Source organism: Chroicocephalus ridibundus, chromosome 2, assembly GCF_963924245.1.
Source record: "Chroicocephalus ridibundus chromosome 2, bChrRid1.1, whole genome shotgun sequence".
Taxonomy (NCBI): domain Eukaryota; kingdom Metazoa; phylum Chordata; class Aves; order Charadriiformes; family Laridae; genus Chroicocephalus; species Chroicocephalus ridibundus.
This window is the reverse complement of record NC_086285.1, coordinates 13,860,893-13,886,425: the sequence shown is the minus strand read 5'-3', so window position 1 is coordinate 13,886,425 and position 25,533 is coordinate 13,860,893.

Sequence of the window (25,533 nt, the reverse complement as noted above, 5' to 3'; positions counted from 1 at the left end):
TATAGATGTCTCTCTTACTTGCCTTAATAGGACTAAACACCAAGAGAGAAGCTTGTACATTCCAATCTGGTAACAAAAATGCAATCCTGTTCCTAAACAATATAAATAGCCAGAACCACAACTGATGGCATTTTTTTCTTTCTTTTTGACTTCCTTGTATGTTATTCGCTTTTGCCTTGTCCTTTGTCTGTCTGGACAATAAATAGTCTGGAGCAGGAACAATATATTGTTGTATATTTGTAAAATGAACAGCAGAAAAGGGCCCTTATCTTGACTAAATCCTGAAAAATAGCAGATTGAACTTAATAAATAATTATAGAAAATTAATTCATTGTAGAAGAATTATTTTTATTTACCCCAAATGAAAATTTGACCCCTTGAAACTGAAGTTACTGGCAATATTTTTTTGCAAAATCAGTGTTTTGCAATGGGAAACGGGACTAGTGAGCTCACAGAGAAAGACATAGGAGAGGAAATACAGGAAATCTGCAGTCTTGGCTTTGGAGACATGCTGACATGTTTTGTGTTTCTAGTCTGGGACTATTATTAGAGACAATTAATTTGCAAATTGAGTGCAACTCACCCATCCTTGGAATGAAATCATGGATTACCAAAGAAAATTTTCGTAGGAAAGAGCTGTGAATACTTAGGTGTCCATCATGAGCGACAAATGGTACAGACCTGATTCGTCCAGCTTTACTTCAGATGCTTTCGATTTCCCTGTTTACAGGAATTGTTGTTGATGCCAGGAGGGATTCAATGTTCTCTGAGAAATTCTCCAGCTTGCATATGCTCCTTAGTAACCCCAGTGCATGTGGCAGTGGTGACAGCTAAATAAAATAATTTATGAGTTACAGAGAAGACCCACTTCTATTTAAAGAAAGAGTGAGTGAAGGGCGTCCAGAGTTGCTTGGGAGCTGCAGGAGGACAAGCCTGATTTTTGCGCTGTACAGATAAAACTTTTAATATCAGATTGTGCCATTGCAGCTTCATGACCTTTTTTTTTTTTTTTAATTATTTGGCGAAAAATGTGCTGCGTGCTCCAAAAAATATTTCTAGCAGGAGGGAAGGGAGGTGCTCAGTCCTTCGCTGGGCAGTAGTTCTTGGAAAGAGGAACTGTGAAAGTTAAATGAGATACTTTGGTATCAGGAGGCATTTGCAATGAGCTGACAAGTCACAGAGAGCAAGGGAAGGATTTCATCTGATCAACCCCCACCGCAGTGGCACGCCACCTGCCTCGTATTACCCGACCTGACGGGGGGCATGCTCCTGTCACCTAACCTGAAATGTGGACTTTGGGGAAACACTCTCTAGGTCCCAGACCTCACTGTTCAATAGCTGGCAGCTTTAATGGTCTATGAGATGCATTTCCCTTGGAAAAAGGTATTCTCTTCCTGCGTGTTCACTAACACTGAAACCAACCTAACCTAAAAATGTTGGGAAAATGTAATTAGTACAAGTTAGCTGGCCAAAATCATCCCTGAATACCCTTAGTTTTTTTGACACAGAAAAACGTCTTGCAGAGGAAGTAGCGGCTTGCAGAGAGCTTTAAAGATGCTGCTGTTTCTTATTGCCTGTGCTGTTGATTCACAGGACGTCAGGGACTTCTTGGTGAAATGTGAGGTACATGGGCAGGTTAGCCCCGCAGCAGAGTATATTTATTCAAAACGCTTCTGATACTTTTCTTTGCAATTTGTTATCTGAGGTTTGCTCGTGGTCCGGATGCGCAGTGGGGAATTCTGGGGCTGCCCGGCTGCATGACCCGATCCATCCCCTGTCACAAATCTGAACGCAGCGTTGCATGGGGGAATAATGCCAGTGCCGTCACTTTCGCGATCCTTCGTGCCAGTAAAAGGCATATCTGTGCCCGGCAGCTGGGGCAGAGCAGCAGAGAGGCTACGTATGGGTGACAGCGGCCTGTGCAGACAGTTAGGGTAGGAGCCAGCGGCGTGACACCCATGCTTAGTACACGAGACTCGGCGAATCTGCCAAGACACCACAAAGACACCCAAGAGCGGGTTAAATCGCCCCTTGAAAGGCTTCGCTTTGTAGCAAATCATTTCAGGGGCCCCAAGGTGACTCACTATCTTCTGCATTCAGAGGGAAGTGCATTTCTAGCTCTTTTGCACAAACCCGTCCCCACAGCGCCTCGAATCCAGGCTATCTGCATCTGAAAATCAGAGGCTGAGAAAATGAATCAGGAGGAGGGAGTAATTAGAGTTGAGATGTCATACTAAATCACAGGCCCTGGTTAGTCAAGCAGCTTGCTTCTGACAGCACCAGTTGGATGCAATGAATAGTGGACAGTAGTAGAGTTTAATATTTTAGCACCTGCTTTATTTTGCATGCAGGAGACCGGCTACACATTCACATTTAAATAAGTCTGCTGTTGCAGGCGGCTTTTTCAGGGGGAGAGCTGCCTACTGCCTGTTAGCTCGCAAATGGCCACTTTAAACCTCTGCGAAGCCAAAGGGTAAGTTACAGATAGGACTGGCAGAGGAATGAAAAATGGCATAAACCTCATACGATTTGCAAAAACTACTGATGTTTCTATATATGGGTTGGCTTTGAGGCTTTTTCGAGGTGAGGGAGCTGTTGTAGCGGTCTACTTTTTACAGATAATTAAAAATGAGGACATGGAGAAAAAAATATCATTCGGTTTGAGTCAAGCCTGTAACCTGGTGTCTGATGCTCTCAACTAAATCAATGACAGATTTAATGCTTCTTAGCTGCTGGGGATCTTGATAGAAAATTTTGTGGTATGCTTTCTGTGTGTATGTGTGTGCAAGTACATATAATTCAATATGTATGCATTTGATGTGTATGGGAATGCAGTGGCTTAAAAGAACAATATTGTACAAAACAAGAATAGGACAGGTTATTCATCATCAAGAAATAGGAACAAAATGAGAATATTTAGTTGTTGTACATCTGGAAGAGAAAAAATGGCTATTGTAAAAGATGTTGTGACTTTTTCCTGTGTGAGCCTTTTTGATGGCAGACCTCATTGCCTGTCCCTGTAAATCTGGGGTCAGCCCCACTGGTGGCTACTGTGTGGGGTCAGCGAGCTCCCAATTCAGGTGTACTCCTCCTGCTCCAGTGTCCTGTGTGCCGGGCTTGGTGTCAGCATGTGCAGTGTCTGTGCTTTACGTAAAAGCAAAATAATACAGAGATTTTACCCAGGGATATAAATAGCTGTTGGGGACAGACCCCACCATCCCCAAGGAAAAAGACACCCTGATGTGAAGTGTGGAACACCCGAGGTTCAAGGAGCCGCTCTGCGCCATAAATGCCACTTGTAACCACGATGAGTTTCTGTTCCTGCTCCTGGGGAACGATTTGATTTTCATAAATAAAATAAATAAATTTAAAAAATAAAAATAATTTAAAAAAGAGAGAAGAATTTAAAAATACTTTTTAATTGCAACCGGGCTTTAACTGCTTTACAGATTTCCAGCAAGTAATCAATGTTTTATGATTATTCCAATGTGTCCTTTGCTAAAGCTGTGAAATGAGATGCTGTCTGACCCTTGGTTTCATCTAAGAATGTACAACTAACCTACTTCATTGGCAATACAATTGAACTTTAAATTATTAATTATTTTTGGTTACCATCAATATGGGTAATAATCTAATAAGTGTTGAACATCAACATTTTCAGTGCTGGGTATTGCCTTCTGAATATAGCAGAATCAATATTATTGGCTATAACGTAGTGATTGATCCAGCTGACTCTGCAGTCTTCCTTGCTTCTATTAAAATAAAAAAGGAAAAGATTTTATTCAGACACAAGAACGCATAGAGAAAATGTCAGAACTATGATTAAAGCCCGTAATAGAAATGCAATTTGAAAATCTGCTTTATCCTATGAGGGCAGATTTTTTTCTCAGTTATATTGAGATGTTGCCGCTGAAATCAATATATCAAACCAGCAGGTACGGGCTAGAGGACGTTTCTCACTGGGCTGTGTGTAAACAACCTCTATCCAAAATGGACTGGATTCAGCCCCCAAGAGCTTTGGATGGGGCAGACATTCCTAGATCTTGTGTGGGAAAAGCGGGACCATATGCTGTTCTGATGCAGAGGTACCATTCCTACCCTGAAATGAGCCCTACCCTGGACCTTGCTGACCATGTTCATCTCCCTCCACTCCTTCTGCGGAGGTCTGCAGTGGCTCAGCATCAAGCTGCTGCCCCTCCTCCCTCCCTATTTGTTTCAAAAGCTTTTCCCTTCCTGATGACAGGTAAAGTGCAGCCCTTGAGTTTCACCAGTTCAGAAGACAGCAGAGACTGTAAGGAGTATGATGGGGTTAAATGGTATTCACAAGGCCCAAATATAGCCTTTTAAAAAATATTTTTAGTTTCTTTCCATTATACCTGGCATTCAAAAGTGCAAGAATATCAGTGATGCGCTATGATACTAAAATTATAATATAATCATTGAACTAGTCTTCTTTTATCTTCATCATCCAGTGCAGAATGTCCTCACAAAGTACTTAGCAGTTAATTTAATCCCAGGTGTGCTTGGCTGTTGATGCAGACAGGTTGTATTTATATGAGTGTGGTGACTAAGAGCCCTAACCATCAGCCAAGATTACTGTGAGCTACAAAAGATTTTTTTCAGTTTCTTCTAATTTTCAAATCTTTTTTTTTTTTTTTCTGAAAGAACAAATATTTCTCTAAGAAATGTAAACCATATTTTCAGACACCCTGCAAATAGCCTGAAGACCTCTTTACCCTGGAGTGCAGACAAGCTGTATGAGAACCTGCCTACAAATCTCTAGAAAAATCTTCAACAAAAGCAAATAGAAAAAGTAAAAAAACATACAGAAAAAGACTCTGGGGTTTCCTGGGAAACAGAATTTCTGCTTCATGAGAAATTTTGACATAATGAATGTGCATCTTGAAATCGTAATGGAAAGTGTTAACAATGCCCACCCAGTGATATTAAAAAAGATACTGATAATTGAAAACTAAAATAATTCTGTAGAGTTATTTGATCATTAACCATGATATTTATCTTAATATTGTTATAACGTATGAGATATAGCATACGTATGACAAAATTAATCATTTAATAACATAATATTACAGTGTTCCTATTTTAAAATAATATCAATTGTTTGCAATAGTACTGCTAAAATAGTACTTCAGTATTCACATTTTTCTAGCAATAATCAGTCAAAACCCGCAGTCTTCCACAATGCCTTTTTGTTTCAAGCCCGCTCAGGATTTTTGATAGAGACCTGAAATTTCACGGGATATCATGATGTTCCATTGAGTGTTTTTACACTCCTCTTTTTACAGGTAACAGACAGATGCTTACACTGATGAAGTAATTGAACTTCTCTTCTCTGAAGTTTTGATTGTGCAGTCTGCTTCTTGCACAGCTTCCAGACCTGCACAGATTCTATGTGGGGAGGAGGAGTGCAAGAGCCGTTTTGCAGTATTAATCACTCCAAATCAGCAAACACTGCAGCATCATTCCTCAGTGTCACCGAGGCTCTTCCCTGGCACTGGACCGGCACTGGACCGGTGATTACAATGATACCTCCAGCCAGTACTTTGAAGGCAGAGAATTATCATCTGTCACCTGTGTGTCTAGGAATCAAGTGAGAGCTGATTCTCTCCTTGCTGCCAGCTGAAGACGTGTGCATTCATTAGTAGTAGTCTTGTAATCAGTACTTTTTAACCAATTCTTTAGTCCAACACCCATGGAACTAAATTTCTGTTTGCTTAATTTGCTAGTTCTTGCTAGTTTGCAGTTAGCTTGCTTGCCCTGAGGATTTCCAACCTGGCACAAATATTTCAGCAAATGGGGTCATTTGTAATCCTTCTGCTTAAAGAAAGATTGGCGAGGTTGGCCTCTGAGCCCAGCAATGGTGGCTGGTTAACCTTCTGCGTTACGCGTGGAGCCGGCACAGCACGCTCATCCTCTAGGCACTAAGCTCCAGCGTCCTTTCTTGTCTTTTGTAACCTCATGGGCTGTTGTGTTAATATGCAGACCATTACTACTTTGCTGATGAGACAGACTGCCGAGGATCAATATGTCTCTGCGTTTCTCAGCCCCGTATACCCCAGAGTTAAGTTCTCAGCTCCGCTGCCAGTGCTCGTGTCCCGCTGTGTAATCGCAGGGAATTGTCGATTCCTTATACAGCATGCCCGTACACCAGGCTTGGTGGGGTGCTTTGCAGAACAAGTAGGAAAGATCCAAATGTCGTATTTGTTTGGCTCCCACTGCTTGAGTAATAGTAGGTGCAGCCAGAATAGCAGAGGACAGCTTGCTTACGGGGTCACCGCGGCTCAACAGCTAACCATTGATGTTGTCAGGCAGACTTGGGAAAGATGCCCAAATACTATCAACTAGAGGACATTGCATTTTAATGAAAGACACAAAAAAAAAAATCAAGATTAAAAAAAGAGGAAAGGTAAACTCCGTGGTCAAACATAATAAACAAAAGAAGAGATGTAATGGCAATTTTTTCTTTTTTTTTCCCCCTTGCTGCTCACTTTTTCCATGCCTTTGTCTTGATGCAGTAGCTTTAGGGAAAACAGCACTGGGATTCATTGGAACTGAACACAGTAGCATCATCTACCACAAAACCTCTTAATTATAGATCAAGTCTTTACTAGACAAAAACCCGTTTCACTACAACAACCAATATGCTTGACATTTTTAACTGACACGATTTAAAATCAAGTACACCGCCTTCTTTTTCTTTTTCTACAAGATGTCTTTTCCTAATTACAGTTTTCCTGCATTTTTTTAGAAATAGGTGTTTCTTTGCAAATGTTGCAAATGCCATTTGTGTTGTGTTTTGGGTTTTTTTAACTTGGATTGCCACGTTAAAAAATAAGCAACAGAAATCAGTAACGCAAGTTCCTATAATAACAGCTTTCTCCTTTCCTCTATAGCTGAGCACTTGTACATGGCATCCATACGGTATGGTCTAAGAGACAGACAATTATCTTGAGTGATTTGGATGTGAAGCCTGGCCAGAGTTTTTGCATACGCGTTGACTGAAGATTTTTATAGAAAATATGAAAAGTTACCTTTGCATTACCTTATGATTTTTTTTTTTTGGTCCCATTTGTCTGAAGATAATGTTGTGAGAGGTCTGGGAGAGTATGGGATGTATTTCATGCAGCCTCCAAAGGTACTAATAGACTCTGGCATGTCAGACAGATTCAGGGCTCCAGCTCAGGTGTCTCAGGTGTTTTGTTAACCAGTGGGGTTGCAAGATCACATACATTATGCAATCTCATTATTTCAAATGTGTGAACACAAGTCTGGGTCATGCCACGCGGAAGTGGCAGTCAGTGGTGGCAGCAGTACGTGTTTCAGATCTCCACACATGTTCGTAGCAAAGCCTCAGGGCTGAGGGAATCACGCACTTTGGAGTTTTCTCGGCTGACAGAGAACTACTTTCCTTTCCCACTTTTCCAGCAAGAAAACGTAGGAGGCAGAGTAACGTTGCTGAGAAAAATAAGTAAGTGTGGGAGAAGCCGAAGAAGTGACTGGGTTCAGTCTTTAAAATAACCAGCTGAAATGCAGAGCCCTGAGGATGTTAGTCAGGGAGTCAAAGGGAACCTCTACTGATTTTTGCTTTGCAAGGGGTGGTGAATTTTAAGTACATCTTGAACAGATGACCTCACAACCTTGCTCCGCTTGTCTTTCTAACAGCTTTCATGGAGCCTGCTGAACAAATCAAACCCGTGCCTTTTGTTTCCTTCAACAGGTAGGGTGTTCCAGCATTAGGAGTGGCCCAGCTATCAGGTGGTCCATCCAGCCCCATATCCCATCTCTAACTATGAACCATAGGGAAGAGTATAAGAACTAGCGTGTGTAAAGGAAGACTTCTCATGTCTGTCTTGCTAGATTTTGGTACATTCACGCTATAAAGAGATAATACAGCCATGTCTACATGAGTGAATGCAGGCAGTGGCAGTCTGGTTCTGCTCAGGGCAATGCAGCAGCCCTAAGTGCAGAGCAGAAATGCCCCATCCATCCAGTGGTAGAAGGACTTCAAGCACACATGGAGAAATTGCTTTTTGCAGCATTGCCCAGAAGCTGATAAACCACAGCCACAAGATGCCCAGCTCTGTGCTGGTAGCGCTGCATGGAGCCCAGCAGTCCGGGAAGCTCTGAATTGCTTTCCCCGGAGCACTTCACTTGAGTGGTCTGTCTCAGAGCTACCCTCATATCTTCTGAGGAGTCTCCCAGATGAACCGATGAATCAGGTCAGGTTTTGACGGTCACCTACCTTAGATTCAATGACAGTTTAATTAATATAAGCTTCTCAGAAACATTTCATTTATTTAAATGGAAAAATCTGCGGTGTTATTTCACAAAAGCAATGAAGGTTGAGAAAATCTTGTCCCTTTCAAAATTCCTGAGGGTCAAAGCACTTAATACCTATAAAGGTTATTTCTTGTCTTAACTTTTGTTTTCTCCACTGATTTAACAATCATTTTAGCGCATGTATCCATAAACAGATTTCTTTTTCCTCTTGCCCCGCCTGCCCCCAAAATGAGATTATGCATGTTGGTATCAATCAGCAATACAGAACTACTCAGATTTTCACTGCCCTGATTCATTGTCTCCACCAAAATGAAGTTTTTCCATTGTTTGCAGAAATTCTTGAAATAATGGCTTCAGTTTCCTTGATAATTATTCTTTTATTAATGATCTTTCAGATAGTTTTTTAAAGAGACTATGAATCTCTCAGTGAAAGTAATGGGCAGCTACTCACAGGAGTAATCCCATTACAATCACTGCACCACGGTTTGTCATTTGGAGTAAGGTGCCAGAGCTCTGACCCTTACTGATTTACCACTCCTCATAATTAGTTGCGGTGATTAAAATGCATTTTAGATTACACTGCAGTTTCACCTCCTTAAAAGTTGTTTTTCACTGAGGACAAACTCAAGTTCTGAAGGTGAACAATTGTCTTCCAGTATAAAACAATACCAGTGAAGAGGAAAGCCACAGATAAGGCTTATAAAAGTAATCAGAAGTAGAGATGCTTGGGCAAAAAGCGTTGCTGGGGGCGGAGGGGCTGTCTCAGATGACAGAGGCAGCTCATGCAGGAATTTAGCATCCTAGCTTAATGAAACTGAAAACACTGTGCGAAACACTGACAGCAGCACATGGAAATAATGAATCAATCTGTTGCATCTGTATCTAATTAAGAATCATCATAATATAGTCTTTTTCTCTAGTGATCAGGATTAGTGGATACCCCACAGGAAAGAGGCTAATAAATAGATTCAAGTGCCAGGACATTATACGTCTTTATCTAGGACTGTGTTTCTCAAGCACTTTTCTTCAATAACCCCAAATCCAGGCACACTCCGACTCGTGTGAGAATCTGACAGAGCCAGGATTCCTTTGTAGGGTTTTTCAAGGCACTGCAGCAAAAAAAAAAAAAAAAAAAAAAAAGCTGAATGCTTGGATCCTGCAAATAGTTTCTGGCAAGGGCAGACATTCTACTTCTATCTCTCTGCTACAATTAGAAAAGTAGTTTCCCTATTTTTTTTCCTCCCTCTCTTCTGCTTTTCTTCCTTCCTCCTCTTCAAAAAATCATTAAGTTGCTAAGAGCTTCACTTGCTTTACGCCTCTTTGGAGATCTGTTATTTTACCCAAGGGTACAAATAACCCCGCAGGAGTCAGTATTGCTAACTGGCAACCTACAGCCAGATGATACATACCTTGAGAGTGGAAGGAATTCCTTTCTTTTTTTCCTCCTGACTGTCTAAAGAATATATTTCATTTAATCTTTTTTTTATATATATATATATATTTTTTTATATATATATATATATAAGGGGGTTGGTTTTTTGGTTTTTTTTTTTATTATTTTTTTAAGTTCAGAGCTTCTTAGTTGGGGAAAAGGCTCTGCCATCCTTTTCTTTCTCCTGCCTATTAGGGTACTTTTTCAACTGTGATGATTTAGATCCCAGGGGAAGCAATCTAGGATTGTTGGCGAGATAAAGAGAGGAAGGCTATAGAGTGGAGTCTCAAAGCTGTCCCTCGCTTCTTTGTGAAGCTTGAGGTAAAACATTTCAGTGCCTCCATGAGGCCAGTTCTCCCCCCTGCGCTGGAGGCAGCTCGGGATGGAGACTGGTGAGAAGAGGGGGTGCTGGGAGCTGCGCCAGGAAAACACTAAACTGAGCATCATTTGTTGTAGGCGTTCATGGGATGCCTCTGCTGTGTCACCACCATGTGCAGTAAAGAGCATTGTTCCTCTAATGTTCATCTCTCTTGGAACTGCAAGTGAATGTGCAGCCCAATTAGTGCAGCAGCTTAAAACAATAAACCCTCCAGAATCTCTGGTGGGGGAAGCATGCTTTTATCTATTTGGTAAATAATTTATTAATCACACTGATGTATCCTCCTTGACAGCAACAGAGCCAGATAAGTGATGGTTCAAAATCAATTTGTCATGGTCCAATGTGCACTCAGTGACCTACTTGGTCTGTTATATAGGTCAAACTTGTACATGATGCTCTGATAGCAGAGGCACTTCTTAAAAAAACAACGACAACAACAACAAAACTCATGGCACAGTTCAGACTCTGGGACCCTGTGCTGGCTGGCACTCAGCCACACAGCTCGAAAACGCAGCTTAGAGAGAGGGGCGAGAACAGGACCTGGGGAGGCAACGTTTTTGGCTCTCAGTGAAATTGCCCCAAAACCGCCTGCACTGGCAGTGCAGTGGCTGTATCCAGGAGGTAGATCCATACTCTGTGACCTACTTCGATGACCTTGTTATTATCACACTGCCCTTTGTCATTGATAACGTCCCTAGTATCCCCCTACTATTTCCCTGTTTGTTCTGTTTCAGCCTCTGCTTTTCTGGCTCTCCCCTACTCGCAACATCTTTTTCTTCAGGTGAGGAGGAAATCCATTCCCTCCTCCTCTTTGTACCCCTGCTGTGGGGTCCATATGAGTCTCACAGTTTGAAGTCTTCTGCTTCTGAGCGGGCTAGTTGGGTTAAGGGACTAAATTACTCTAAGCTGCAAGGATACAGAAATTAAAACCTATGACAGAGCTTTTGAGTAGTCGGTTTGCTGGTGCTCCCTTTGTGGCTTGACAGAAGTCTTGGTTGTCATCTGTTGACTGAATTTGTTGCACTTTCTATTTCATTAATGCATGCTTCAGGGGTTTCCGCCACTGAGTCCTGGATTACAAGGCAGGGTGTGAGATGACTTGTTGAATGGACAGTACTGACACTCCCGAGAATTTCAAGCAGTCTTGTGACGGTCTGCATGCTGTGCCTCATTCGCCTGCCATCGGAAGGAAATTTCTCTAGAAATCATGTTGGTAACCACTGTTTTGGGGAGCTGACACGGGCTGTATTCCTCTGAGTATTTTCACCAAACTGGTGCTCTCCTGCTGGAGAGTTGGGCTACCAACTGGGCTTGTGAGCTTTCCCCCTCTCTTACCATTGCACATACTAGGGTGGTGGGGTTTTTCTTGTGGGTTTTGATGTTTTTCCATAATATCTTAATTTTTTTATGGATTGTTCAGAAGTCCTTTGTGGCCAAAGGTATGTAGACTGGAGATTTTGCTAATGCTGGACACTAAGCAAGTATTCAGTAATGGCCGTAATTGGAGGGTATTGTGCTGAATAACCCAGGTAGGTCATTGCACACATTTTATTGTATTCCCTCTGATTGTCTTGAAAGTGCGAGAGGGAAAGAGATTTTCTCTTCAATGACAGGTGCATATCTTTTTAAGGAGTTTTCTCCTCACTCCTTCTTGGCACTGCACCACTGCAGGGTTCCAACCTTCAGTGTCCAGCGTTAGGTTTCAGTTCTCCTGTGTGTTCTGGGTCTTTAGACCAATCCACCAGGGTGGGTCCCAGCTGCACGCAGCGACGATGCATGCAAGTGCAAAGATCCACCACTAAAGGAAGAGGATAGCAGAAATCGGGCCTAAAATTTTGTTGTTTTTTTTTTTTTTACCTGGAACCTGGATTGTTTTTGAGTTGTGACTGGGAGGAATAAATGCTTTCTACAATAACAGTGGGGAAGAAAGTCTAGTCTTTTAATCCTTCTTTATATTAGTGTTATCACCCTGTTTGTGGCTCTCGTTCTTCTTTTGTCCAAAAATCTGTTTCCTCCATGTCAGGCAATGAGAAAAGCAGCCAGGCTGCCCGAGGGGTACCACCACCACAGGCAGCACCTAAAGGGACTGAAAATAAACCCACCAATGTACACTTTGGAATAAACGATGTGTACCTTTAAGGGTGTTTATAGCCCCGACAAACACAGGACAGTTTCCTCCCGTTTTTCTTGCCATCTCTCCAGACAGACAGTAAATTCCAGAAACCAAGAAGGACCTCCGGGGTCGTGGCACGAGCTTCTTGTTTGGCCTTGGCGAATCAATAAAATCCCGCTCGCCCAATCAACAGTCTCTGATAGCCCTGTCTCTTCCCATAGGCTCCCTGAAGGGCACCTGCGTCCCAGGATTTTGTACAAATCACACAATACGCCCTGGAGACAGGACACAAATCTTTCCTAAAACCAACATCCAAGTAAACAGACAAACCCCCAGCAGGCTATTTTCAGTGCTTTAGAATTTGTTGTGTTTTTGTCAGCCTTTAATAATTTAATTGAAGAGTGATACAAGATGCAGGCCCAGCATGACAAAAAAATATATTTGTCAGGATATTTTAATAAGGTGACTCTTAATGTTTTCCAGGAGGTGTCAGCAGTTCTTTAAACCAAGGCAGGGGTTGCAACAAATAGCTTCTTTTGCTGAGAATTCAAAAGATATTCTTTAAAGTCTGCAAACTGCCAGTGAGCTTCAATGGAACAAGTGTTCTCAAGGTGTATTTATGTTGTCTCTATAGCACTCCAAAGGATTTCTGCCAGCACACCCCATTACAATGAGTAATGCTTCCTTTAAAAGCGACTGAAGAAGACTTAGATCTTGGTTAATTAAATAATCTTCTCTTTTTTTAATTATTTACAATAGGAGACTGACACCAACCTCCTAGTTTCCCACCCTGAACCTCAGGACATTATTGTGTTTACCTCGATAAAAGCTGAAGGGTCAAAACATTTGTGGTATCTACCTGTTGGGTAATGAAAGGGCAGAGAATGTGTAATTAAGCACTGATTAAGACTTCCACAAGATTCATTAAAAGAAAAAAACCCAAACCAAAAATAAAAGCTGCTTCTTATATGGTGGGATGTACAGACAGCCAGTTCTTGGTACAACATATTGACAATGGTGCAGCAGCACCAGGTGAGCTCTTATCTCCCCATTTTTATTTTGTCGCCCGTGGAGGCTGGCAGTTCTCCATGTGGAACTCTGTTTATGGGAGATTTATCTGTGGTGTGTAAGTAGCACACTGGCATCATGAATGTCCATCTATCAAAAATGCTGAAGCATTCCCCATGACGGAAGAAGGATGTTTTTGCTGAATGCAGAGCAGAGAAGGATAATGTAAACACCCTGAAAAGAGCAAGCAGCAAGTATTATAGTCTCAAAATCAATTTACGTCAGGCAGGGAAGTGTGACAAGAGGACCAAAGTGCAGAGCAGGGCCAACTTCTAAGAGTCTACCTAAGTACCAGTCTCCTTGGTGTCTGAACTCCACAGACAAGAATGAATGTCTCTGAGTCAGTCCCAAAGAATTAGCAATTCTCTTCATCCAGTGTTTGGGTGTATTTTTTGTTTGTTTTTTTTTTTTTTTTGAGTGCAAGACATGTACAAAGGAATGTAAAAAAAAAAAAAGTTGGTACACTTTTTCACTTTCTGTTTGCTATAATGTCTTCTCTTTTCTGTCTTCACTCTGAATTGGAAATTCTTACGGTATAGAATATTGACTTTGTTGCATTTTCATTTATTGTTTATTACCATAGGCCTAAGGCCTCAAGCTCTACCTCAGGAATTCATCTTGGTCCCATTGCAGAAAAAAACAAAGGGGAGGGCAATTCTTGCCTAAATAAATAAATAAATAAATAAACGCATAGATCGGGTTAGCTCATTGTTGTGCAACTAGAGGTGTTTTTTACTCTTTTTTCTAACAAGAATTTTATATCTGGCAACTAATATTCTCCATTATTCTTGGCTGGCTCACACCAGACTTTAACCTAAACTCTGTCACCCATGTCTCAAACGACCCAGGGTACAGATGTGCAAAAATACAGGGAAATCTTTTGGGTACCTAGGAGATCAGTAATCAGAAAATTGCAAAAGATCAGAGAGAATTTGCATGAAAACTAATACTCTCCAAAGCACTCACTGAAGGCTTCCATTTGCAAACGGCAGATGAAATGCACCCTTACCCTGATATACAGAGATGAAGACCACCGGCTGCCTCTTTTGACCTCAGGTGGAGCTGAAGATGTTTAACATTTCAGAAAATCAAGTGAATGTGTCACAAGCAGGACATTCAGAGTTAGTGACTCTTGCTGAAAGTGTGATTTTATTTTCTGTTTCTCCACTTACCCCTCTTTAAAGTGGGAGGAATGCTATTCACCTATCATGTAAATGTTCTGAGGCCTAATTAGTTAATGTGTGTAAATTGCTTTTGAGATGAACAGTGGTAAGTATTATTATTACTATATTAAAATATGGCCAGCAGCCAACCTCTCCCTGTAGCTGCAGGGTAATGACAAAGCTGATCAACTGCAGGATTTTATTGCTAGTGATGAAACAACAAATAATTTCTGTGCATTTATCCAGGAACAAGTACAAACAAATAATATAAATTTAGTCTGAATGTTAGTAAACGGAGAGGCAGCTGATGTTTCTGTAATGCAATTTTTGATATGCCAAAGTATTACCTTGGTTTAAACAGTCAATGTGAAATTGTTTCCAAGAAAAGGAGGTAAATTCACAGCCAGGTATTTAGATATTCCTTACTCCTTAATTGAATTTGCTAGTGTTTTCATCTGTCACTATGTGGGAATCTCTGTGCGATTTACCGTGTAGAGCAGAATGTTTCTTTTGTGTACTGTTTTAGAAGGTCAAATTTCATTCTCTAAACAGTTAAAAAGACTGAAGAAAAAGGTAGACCTCTCAGGGTATCAGTCAAGGAGGAGAGAACAGGAGACAAGGTTGTGTAAACTAAGAAAGAAACACTTTTGTGACCCTACTTTCCTTATTCTAACTCCTGATTCCCAGGCAATATAGAAAAGGTTTGCTGAAATCAGCAGGTGTGATACGCTCAAGGCTAATCACACAGATCTGAAATAAAGGATCTATTTTAACGAACACTTTTTTACGTAGCAGTCCTATCTTTTGATCTGCCAACAGACTACAGTCCAAAATCAGATGTCTTCAAGACTCCACTATAAGCCAACATGAAATAATATGGTGTGACTCCTTCACATTTATCCAGTCTATCTTGTAAGTAGTAGCTCCAGAATCTGTTATACAATTTGTTCCACCACACAGGAACATGCTTATTCACTAATATTTAAAGTTTCTGGTGGATTTAATGCACCCATAAAACTTATGCCTTGACTTAGTTTGGAATTTATTCTTCTTGGACAAGATGTTGTTTCATTTGCTTTACACAAAGAAAAGAAGGCAGAAATACGATGATAAGCAGGACAACACAAGAATTTTTAAAAAAGTTATACCCAGTTACATTGGGGAAAGCAACTATGGGAAATCCAGAGTGGGATTGGTTATGATCTGGAAACAAAGTGGATGGTTCTGTGAACTGTGAGAAGCCACAAGTCAAGCAACATTTCTGGTCTTGTACCATAAACACTTGGCCTTAGAAAACTGATTTCTGGAGAATTGTCCCACCAACTGCATATGAAAGTAAGAAAAGCCCTTTAGAACTCTGTAAATGATCAATAAGCATAAAAGCCTTTGGTTTTGTTTTTGGTTTTGTTTTTTTACTTCATGAAATTATTCACTTTCAGATTCTAGTCTGGGTACAGGCTACTCACCATCTATGTTCAATAATAAAACACAAAGTTCAAGTCAATAGAAAATCTTATATCAGGACTTTAACCCAAGCATTTAGTCTTTCATATTTTTCTTTCCTTCCTGCCTTCCTTCCTTTTCCATTCTTGCTGGGATTTTTATTGCTAAAAAATGCATCAAAATTACAAGAATAACTTAGGGCTTCTGATGCTTGCTGTCTAAAATTAAGCTCTATCCTTGGCAAATCTTTCAGACATTGTGATTGTTGCTTGTCTGAAAGCAAATTGCCAAATTAATCTTGGTTCCTTTAGCCCCTGGGTCACCTCAAGGGGCAATTTGAAGTGAAAAGAATAAATTGATCATCTAATAGAAATCCTTCTGAGACTATGAAAAACCATGGCATCAATAGCATATTTCTACCAAAATACAATACTGAAATGGTTTTAACCTTCAACATCCTATGTAGTCATAAAACTGTTTAGGTTGGCTGGACGATCACTGTTGTAAACACTTTAGTTTTCATCAAGTCTTGCTGTGCATGAACAGACTTCATCTGCTGGACCCACTAACCACATCTGAACTACAGCACTCTGCGGTTCACAGCTGGACTCTGATCTTACTACGTGTAGAGTGATTTGAGCAACCTACCTGTTTTTCCATAGGAGCTAAAGAGGAAATATATGTATATGTATTCATACAGACATGCACGAACAAGATACAGTCACAATCATGGACTCTTAGTTCTAGTGAGAGCCAGAAAAAAAACTATCCTGAATGCTTGTTGAGACACATTGTGTTGATCAGATATTTTTGAAAGCAATAGTATACTTGTGTGCAAAATATTGCTTTACTTGTGTAATGACTGTCATTAAAGTATTACTTCAGTGTTGTGGTTATATTCCACTTAATATTTAGAACAATTCAAATCTTTGAACTAAAGAAACATCATCCTTTGGTGTCAGATGCTCTAGGTTGGAATTTAAAAACATCATCAGGTGATATCATTTTGTCTCAGTGTTTAGGCCTGAGAGAATAGTCAACACCACAACTGGCAAATTAAACATTTCTTCTACATTTTTGCAAAGGGTAAATTGCTGTCTGACAAAGTTTGGTGCTTGACTTGGCCAAAGCCCCACAGAATTTTTAAATACCCAACTCCCAGGGCAATTGCAATGCAAGAGTGTGGCCTACATGCTGTCCTAAATCAAGGGAGACACAAGTGCTTCTGAAGATCTGAAGGAGGCAATCTAGTTTTCTTGTAGAAAGCAAGAAAGAGTAGAGATCTTTCTCTACTCTTAAAGGGAAGCTATAAGATATGCTAATTATCTCTATTGACACTTTTCTTTCTGGTAGTTGCTTTTCCACAATGCTTGAGTGGTTTTGCACTGCTCGCCAGTCACCTGGGAGGACACAGGTGCTTGGCACTGAGGAGAACTAATCTATGTAACATTCAAAAGGGCCCCCACAACTGAGCTATGGCGTATCCTTAGGGAGAATGTCTCCAGCCATCTGATCAAAGCTGGGCCACTTTTCTGGTACCTGTACAAGAGCAACGCGCCCCAGAAGACCATAGGCAAGGGGGAACCGATCGTCACCTACGGGTCTCAGTTGCAAAGGCTTGTACAGCTTTTGCCCCTGTCTCTAGGACTGCTTTTGTTTCTTCCTGGAGACCATACAATGTAAAATGGATAAATATTCCTATAAAGACCATAGTTTCAGACGAGCGTCACAGCAGCTAAGTTAATATTATCTTTCCTGTTTCCCTCTTTCTGATGGAGCGAGAACTCTTGCACATCTTTTGCACGATAGGTTAGTTTCAGGTACAAAGGCGAAGAACAGTTTTAATCAGGATATCTCATGCCTTGTGGTTAGGACATTTTCCAAAGAATATGGGGTCAATCACATTAAAGCTGAATAACAAAATGTATCATTTCTTGGGTGCGTGTTCTGATGATGGGATTATTACACAAAAGCTGAGTAGCACCATATTACTATGATGGTATTAAACTAGGTTAGACATATTTGTAATGACATCTAACTTTTTGCATTTCTCTGAGTTATTTTTGAGGAAACAAGTGTTTCTCAACTTAGTCCTGATCATAGGAGGGCTCTAGTTGAGGGATAAATATAGATGTCCCTTGAGTATGTACAGTTGAATAAAATTAAGTACTCGGAGAATTCTTCTGGCACCTAATGAAATTAGTTACCTACAGCGTTAGGCATTTCAGGCCTGAAAAACAGGCAAACGAAATAACTGTCTGGAATTTCCATTGTTTTTAGGTACTAGAAAAGTAAAAATTTTAAATGGGATTACAGTAGTCCCAAACTTTCAGTAGATATTATGGGCTAGATTCACTAGAGAGATGCTTTCCTTTAAAGTCTATTTAAACTGATTTTATGGGGGTTCTTTGCCACACTGGAATAGTGCAAAGGACAAGAAGGAGTTTGTGGACTTGTCTTTTTAAACATCCAAATACTCCTGGTATGTCTACAGCTTCACCACCTGGTTCACAAAAACTTCACAATGAAGGTAACTAGGAATGTAAGAGAAAAAAAGATGGAATTGGCTTATGTAGTGCAATTGTGTACAACCAAAAAAAGGGCACAAAGTAACCAAGTAAGAAAAAACCCACCATAGCAATATAAAATACTAAAAATTAGTAAAGCTACAAATATGACAGTTTACCTTTGGGTAAACTAAGCTTTAACAGGATGAAATAGATCTAAAGAGAAATACAGACAGTGATTCACAAATTGTGGGACACCACTGTCTCAGCAGGTTCCTTTTATCCTAATTAGTCACTTTCTAAAAGGTGGTATAATTTCTGAGTTGGGTCATTGAAATTGTCCTTACAAACAGTGAAGTATCCTTAATAGATCAGGAAGATCTTTTTCTAAAGCATAATGATGAAATCATTTGCTTGAATAGATTTAGCCACATGGTGCCAGTTTCCATTATAGTCCAAATAAACCAGCCTTTCAAATTAAGAACATACCTGTGGTGATTCCAGGACAAAACAGAATGAAACCAGCCTCTGGAAATTTCCATAATGGAAATAACATCATTGATATATCTTGCATTATGCCAACTGCATTCCATTGTAAATTGTAAATTCCATTGTTGGTTTAAAGATCAGAAAATTGTGTTGTTTTAAAGGTCAGAAAGTTTATACTGATATCACCAATTTTTCCTTGGTACATTCCAAAGCAGAAATATGTTATCTGAAATTTGAAAGCTATTATGGGGCAACACTGTCCTGGTTTTTACTGTAGACAAGTCAAAGAAATCATGGATTATCAACCTGCAGTAATGTTATTCATGGATGTGAAAGGCAATTGATCATCCCATATCTACATTTATTTGCTCAGGTTTGGAGCTGGCCAGGATAAACAATAGGTGGGACGCGTAACAGGTTACCACTCTCTCTAGGTTGTATAGAGTAAGTGGTTTTCCTATTGTTTTGTATGGGAATGAATGAAACAGCTTGATGGAGATAACACTTTAAAAAATCTAGTATTTTGGATATATAATTAATACCACTTATAGAACAAACTGAGTTAAAAGGAAGTGATTATTTATAAAATTGAAACATGTAATGATAAAAGAAAAAAACATTAGAAAGAAAAACATGAAACAGAGGAAGTTCTTACACATTTTTGTCTGTTTTTAACGCTTAAATGGTTTGAGTAAATCAGCCAACAAACTCAGCTGCTCTGAAAGTTTCCCAGGCATACCTTGAGGCGTACGTCACAGGCATATGTCTGGATGCCTATTCGGGGAATATCACAGAATCACAGAATGGTTCGGGTTGGAAGCGACCTTAAAGATCATCTAGTTCCAACCCCCCTCCACTACTTTGCAGTTCCTCCAGGCCCCAGCTGGAGAGAGGAGAGGGCTTTGCAGGGCAGGGTGTTTGCTCGGGGCCGCCCGCCCGCTGGGCTCCAGGAACCTATTCCTCCCCAACGGGGAGAGCATGAGACTTTGTCAGTGTACAACAGATGAGGTCTCACTGCAGCCACAGTGAAAAGGAGAAATCAACGGCTTCGCACAGAGTCACTTGGGAAACTGTAACTTTAGGGTTTTCCTGTTTTCCTCATGCAATCCTTGCAAAAACCTGAAAAACTGGTTACCTTATGCAGTTTGTCAATATTTTATGCTGTAACATCATAGAATAATACAGGAAAGGATTTCTGGAAGTTATCTATCTTGTCCAACGCCCTGCTCAAAGCAAACAGCAGAAGTTACCTTGAGTTTCACTTTACAGTTTGAGTTTCAGGAAATGTGTTTTATTGTGCCTCTAAAAATTCAAAACCTCTGAAACAGCCTTTAAAATGAAGACTATTAGTCTGTCATAAGTAATACTAACAGACCAAAAGTTCAGTTAAGAACGTGTATGGGCCTACACCTCTACAAGACTGCCCTGAAACTTCCCTCTACCTACAAAGCTAAACACAGACCTTCTTTTTTCAGATCAGATGCCTGACTCCTGCTAAACATACATCTGAATAGTATTGCTGTACTGTCTAAATTGGACATATTTAGAAAACATTAGATAATTATTGATTTCTGAATAATATTAATAAATAATAAATTTTATTTCTAAAATAGTACCGTGCCATTTTACAGGTCCCCCCTACTATCTTTTAATCTTATTTTAATCTTAATCTCCTAATCATAGCAGTTTTTCTCTCTGTATTTGACAATATTCTATCTCACACAATACCAAAGCTTACCAGTTTGTAAGTGGGTTCATACTACTGATGCTTTTGGGTTTTGTATGATATACAGATATTCATAGCAGGTTCTGTTCCTGAATGAGATTCTTTCCTAACTGTTGTTTCAGGAGAGCAATTAGATGGAGTTTTCAAAGAATCAGATATAACAACTATTTCTACTTTCTAGGTATTTTTCAGCGTCCCTGCTGTTTCTTTTCCAGTTTTGTGATATACACTAGCATTAGCATTGCTTCTGCTGAGCAAAGCGAGAGGAAGTATTTGCCCAGATGTTCTCTGCAGCTGCAGCTTTGCTGGCTGAGAAGGCGACTGTCCCCTTAGATGCTTGTCATTGTTCCCACTACAATTTATTAACTCCTCAAACCTGCCACTTTTCCCTGCTGTTCCTCCTAATCCCTTTCAGCGAACACAAGCCACATTTGGTTAAACAGTTTAAATAGCTCTTTTCGAACCTGGTTCATTTCAAAAGAAATGGACTGGTAAAACGGGTTGGGGGATTACTCATATGAGCAGCCTCTCTGCCTGTTCTGCTGGAGACAATTTCAGCCGGGGAATGTGGCTGAGCAGTGAGGGGATGGCGAAGCCTTCAGCCAAGACAGCAAAAAAAGCCTGGACAAGGAGAATAGACTGGTATCTGCAAACCTTGAAGAGTGCCACAAAACCTCCTTTGTAGGTTTGATGGGAGAACTCACTGTTAGCTGTGGACAGCTATAGATGTGCTTCTACTCTCTTCCCCATCCATCAGTAAAAAAGGAGAAATTTAATATCAAAGGTTTGATATCACAGTGATACACTCTGGATTATTTCAGTTCTTATCCTTTGGCTTAGTTTTTCACTTATGACTTCAGGTTCCTCTTGTATCTCCCCAGATTTTATGTCTTTATCCATTTACAGTATTTAAAGGGAGAGATGTTCTATGATGTGTAACAGTATTTATCTTCCTTTGTGCAGACAGTGATAATTCATGACTGGCACAGCCAGAAGTGACTTATTAGGGCTTACTTCACTAGAGAAGAAAAAGGTCGTAAAGTAACTCAGTACATCTTGTGTTTTATGATTATAGCTATATTGTACAATACACTTGCCTCCCATGCCCCCCTCCTCCCCTGCCCTTGCAGTTTACCAAGTATATATCTTTAGTCTACCTGGACCTTTCAAACAATATCTGTTGCCATAAACTCGGCGCAGTCAGATTCCAACCCTGTTTGGTTTCCAAAGTCACGTTATAATATTCTTTAAAATATGTGACTAAGCTGGGAGATCTTCAGAGTCTCTGGTGCCCTCCTTATTCCAAAAAGCACAAATGCAATACCACGCTTATTGCTTATGGTGCTGCTTTCCCTGGACACTTTCTCTTCCTCTCTCTCCTGTCTCTCTTTTGCTCAGAAAAATCATTGAGGAAAAATGAAAAATCTGCTGGCCAGGACCATAAGCCGTGGGACCTGCAGGCACGCACATCGGACAGAGAGACATCGTCGCGTGCGGTTTGCAGAGGAGTTTGTGTGCAGGTAGGACTCAGTTGTGTTCAATACGGATGAGTTACTGCCTGTGTATATATCATCTATGAAACCCACAGTCGGTGAGCCTGGCGTGTCCCAGCTGCACTAAACACGCTAACTCTCATATATATGTTGTCAGGAATAATTAACTGGGGATGCTGGGGCACCTCCTTCACTGACAAGCTTTGAGAACGGGTGACACCAAAATGCTCCTGGAGCTGTTCCCAGCTTGTGGTGGGGAGGAGGGGTCCCCAGCCCTGCTGCCGTGATGGACTCTGTGGCCAGGCGGCCTGGCTCAGTGCATGCCCCAGGCCACCACAGCAGGGCATGGTACTTCATAGACAGCTAGCGACACAGTCACATGCGATTGGTCCCACAGCATCTCTGCGGAAGAGGCTGCAGCGTTGTGCTGCAACACATCCTGCAGTGCAGCCAAGCTTCACACCATTTGTACGTTATCAAACAAAGAAATGTTATTCAGGATTTACTGAAGGAGTAGGTTGTTTCGAGCTGATAATTCAGTGATGGAAGATCTTTTGACAGCTGGAAGTTACATTTTCTTTTCACTCAGATTACGAATTCCTTAAGATATTTATATGAAGATATTATATTGTACTAGATTCCTGCCTTAAAAAAAAACTGTGTCATTACCTTTCTTACATAAAGGGATGACTGAAACAAAGGATTCATAATAACCTGCTCTTCAAGCACCTTTTCCAGTAGATTATTCTGTACAAAGTCACCTGTCTGGTCTTGCAATGCTACCAAGCACACTAAATAGTATCACAGTTACTCATCATGATTCAGTAAATGATATTAAAGGACAAAGAGGAGCCATTCACACACGGGTGTGACAACGAGAGAGGAGGCAAATAGTTGGTATTTTTTTATTTGTACTTTCAAAGTGTTTTGGGGCTGCACAAATACTTGCCAAATAGTCCTTGCCGAAAGAGTTTACATTGCGAGAACAAGTCCTTCTTAATATGAGAAGTGTAAGCTAGCACTGTAATTGCCAGTAGTCTGGGATCAGCAGGACAGACTGGGAGGAAAGTTGAATACAGCCCTGCAACATTCATTCCCAATCATTGCAAAGACTCATTGTGAGAAGCCCCGAGTAAGGGAGGTCCAAGTAGCCACGTTGCACTCATTCATTTTGGTTTATACATAGCCATGGAGTCAGTCAGGACTCAGCAGTGTAACCGAGTCATGCACAGACAGAACCAAATGAGTACACTTATTAAAATACAGCTTTTCTTCCAGACTCTCATATTATTATTTTTTTCTGTCTTCTGTGGTTGTCTCTTTGATAGTCTTTGCCTCTGAGCCGTTCCAATGATCACTTTAGGAGAAGCTGAGCAAAATTCCTGCCTTGAACCTGGTGTGTGCCCATTTCTCTTTCACTTGTTTCAAGTCTGGCATGCTGTTGAAATCAGATGAATTTCTAGTCAATATCCACTAACATATCCATTCTCACTGTCTTTTGTCTTACAGTAATTACCACACTGACTTCTTCTTGTGTGCGTATTTGGGACTCTTATTGATCACACCGCTACTGCATATTTCACTGCCTTCATTACAAGATATATCACCTTTAAAGTTTGATCCCATTGGAATCAATGGAAAAACTCTCATTGGTTTCACAGGCTTTGGCCCAGACCCTAAATCAGTTTCTGTCTTAGTTTTTAAGACAAAATGACTTGCATATTTTTCTGCTATGAAAGGTTTTAGTTGTTGCATTGTGCAGCAGTCATCTAGACAAATTACATACAAAGATACCGTCTTTGGAAAGCTCGCAATCTTCAGCCCTATCTCTCCTTCCTGGGTATTTTATCTTTGGTTTCCAAACAGCAAAATCAAAGCTTTGTGATCTATAACTACATGGAGATGAGCTTCATAAATGTAAACATGAAAGTGACTGCTGCATCCACAGACTGCAGCAAGGGCCTTATCTGCTTGCAAGTATTTCTGCTCCATCTCAATTAATCTGTGACTGGCATATGAGATAATATTTTTGCTCTGTACTGCCTGTCTTCCCTCCTAGAGCTGCTCATACTCTCAGCGTTTGGAAGTCACTACAATTATTCCTTCTGCTCATGTTCAACACGCCAAAATTGGCACGCAAAAATAAACTTTTTCCAAGAGTTACTTAGACCACCAGTTCTTGAAGGTCCAAAACCAGATCCTAAAGTTGGTGCCTAACAGCAAAGGTGTCACACAGGAAAGCAGTTATGCTGAATTACCACCTGAGCATCTAAACTGTGCTGTTTTCCTGTTGGGAAAAGCTCCACTAAAGAGCCAGCAGTGCTGCTGCCAGAGGTGGAGCAGAGAGTCTGTATACGAGCTGATACCAGAACCACAGTCTCTTAGGGTAACACAAAATTTGTTTTCAGTCCCTGAACTAGTTGTCAGTTTTTCCAAGAATTCATCATTTGCATTTGGCAGAATGTCAATCACAGGGACAAACTGAAATGTTTGACTTCCAGGTTCCTTCTAGAGTCTGACTAGTAGACTGGGCCTACTTAAAATACCGTGGGGCTGATGGCAGAGAGGAGTGTAAAAATTTAGAGTCAGAATTTGGAACAAGATTGCACAACATCTTTTCAATGAGCGAGCCTCAGCAAACTCTTCAAAGTAATGCTATTTTAATGCTTTTCAGAAGACAAGAAATTCACTCTTTTTTCAGGCAGTCAGAATAAAGTTTATGAATTTATTTCTCTATGCTGAGCTGGGCCCTGGGACTTATATTTCTCTTTGGGTAGGAGTAAAATGTAGCTGAACAACATGTTGCTTTCAGAAATAAAGCAAGCTTTAGAAAATTGCTGTTTTCCCCCTAGCTTCATATCACTGACTATTCCTAGGAAGGGGTTTTAACCCGGATTCAGTCAGTTGTTTTTCACGTCAGCCCCACAATGGTGTTGGTGTACTTGGTGTGGTCAAGAATGAGTGGCCAGGGATGAAAGTCTCCTCATAAACCCACCGCACTCCTGGAGATCATCTAATCCAGCTGTAGGAGGTCTTTCAGGAGATCTCATCCAGCTGCTTACAACCCTCTTTCCATCAGTCCTCCTGTGCACACCCAGAAGAAGTTACGCTGTTGTGCTGAGGTGTCCTTCACTCCTAAGGTATTTCCATACCTCCAGTCCTTCCTTTCAAGACCCATTAATCTTTATCTGTGCATAGATCTCTGGCCCCTTTGTCGGGACAACAACTGATTGTGTTGGGGCATATTTGGCTCCTTTCAGGTTTTATTTAGGTGTGCCCCATATTATGATTCTGGCCCAAATCCACAACATTTAAACCGAGCTGGACGTCTTGGGTCCATCTGAGACTCACAAACCTATGGTCTAGAGGGTCTAGAGGGTCTAGAGGACAGAAATAAGCTCTTTCCTCAGAGGTCTGCT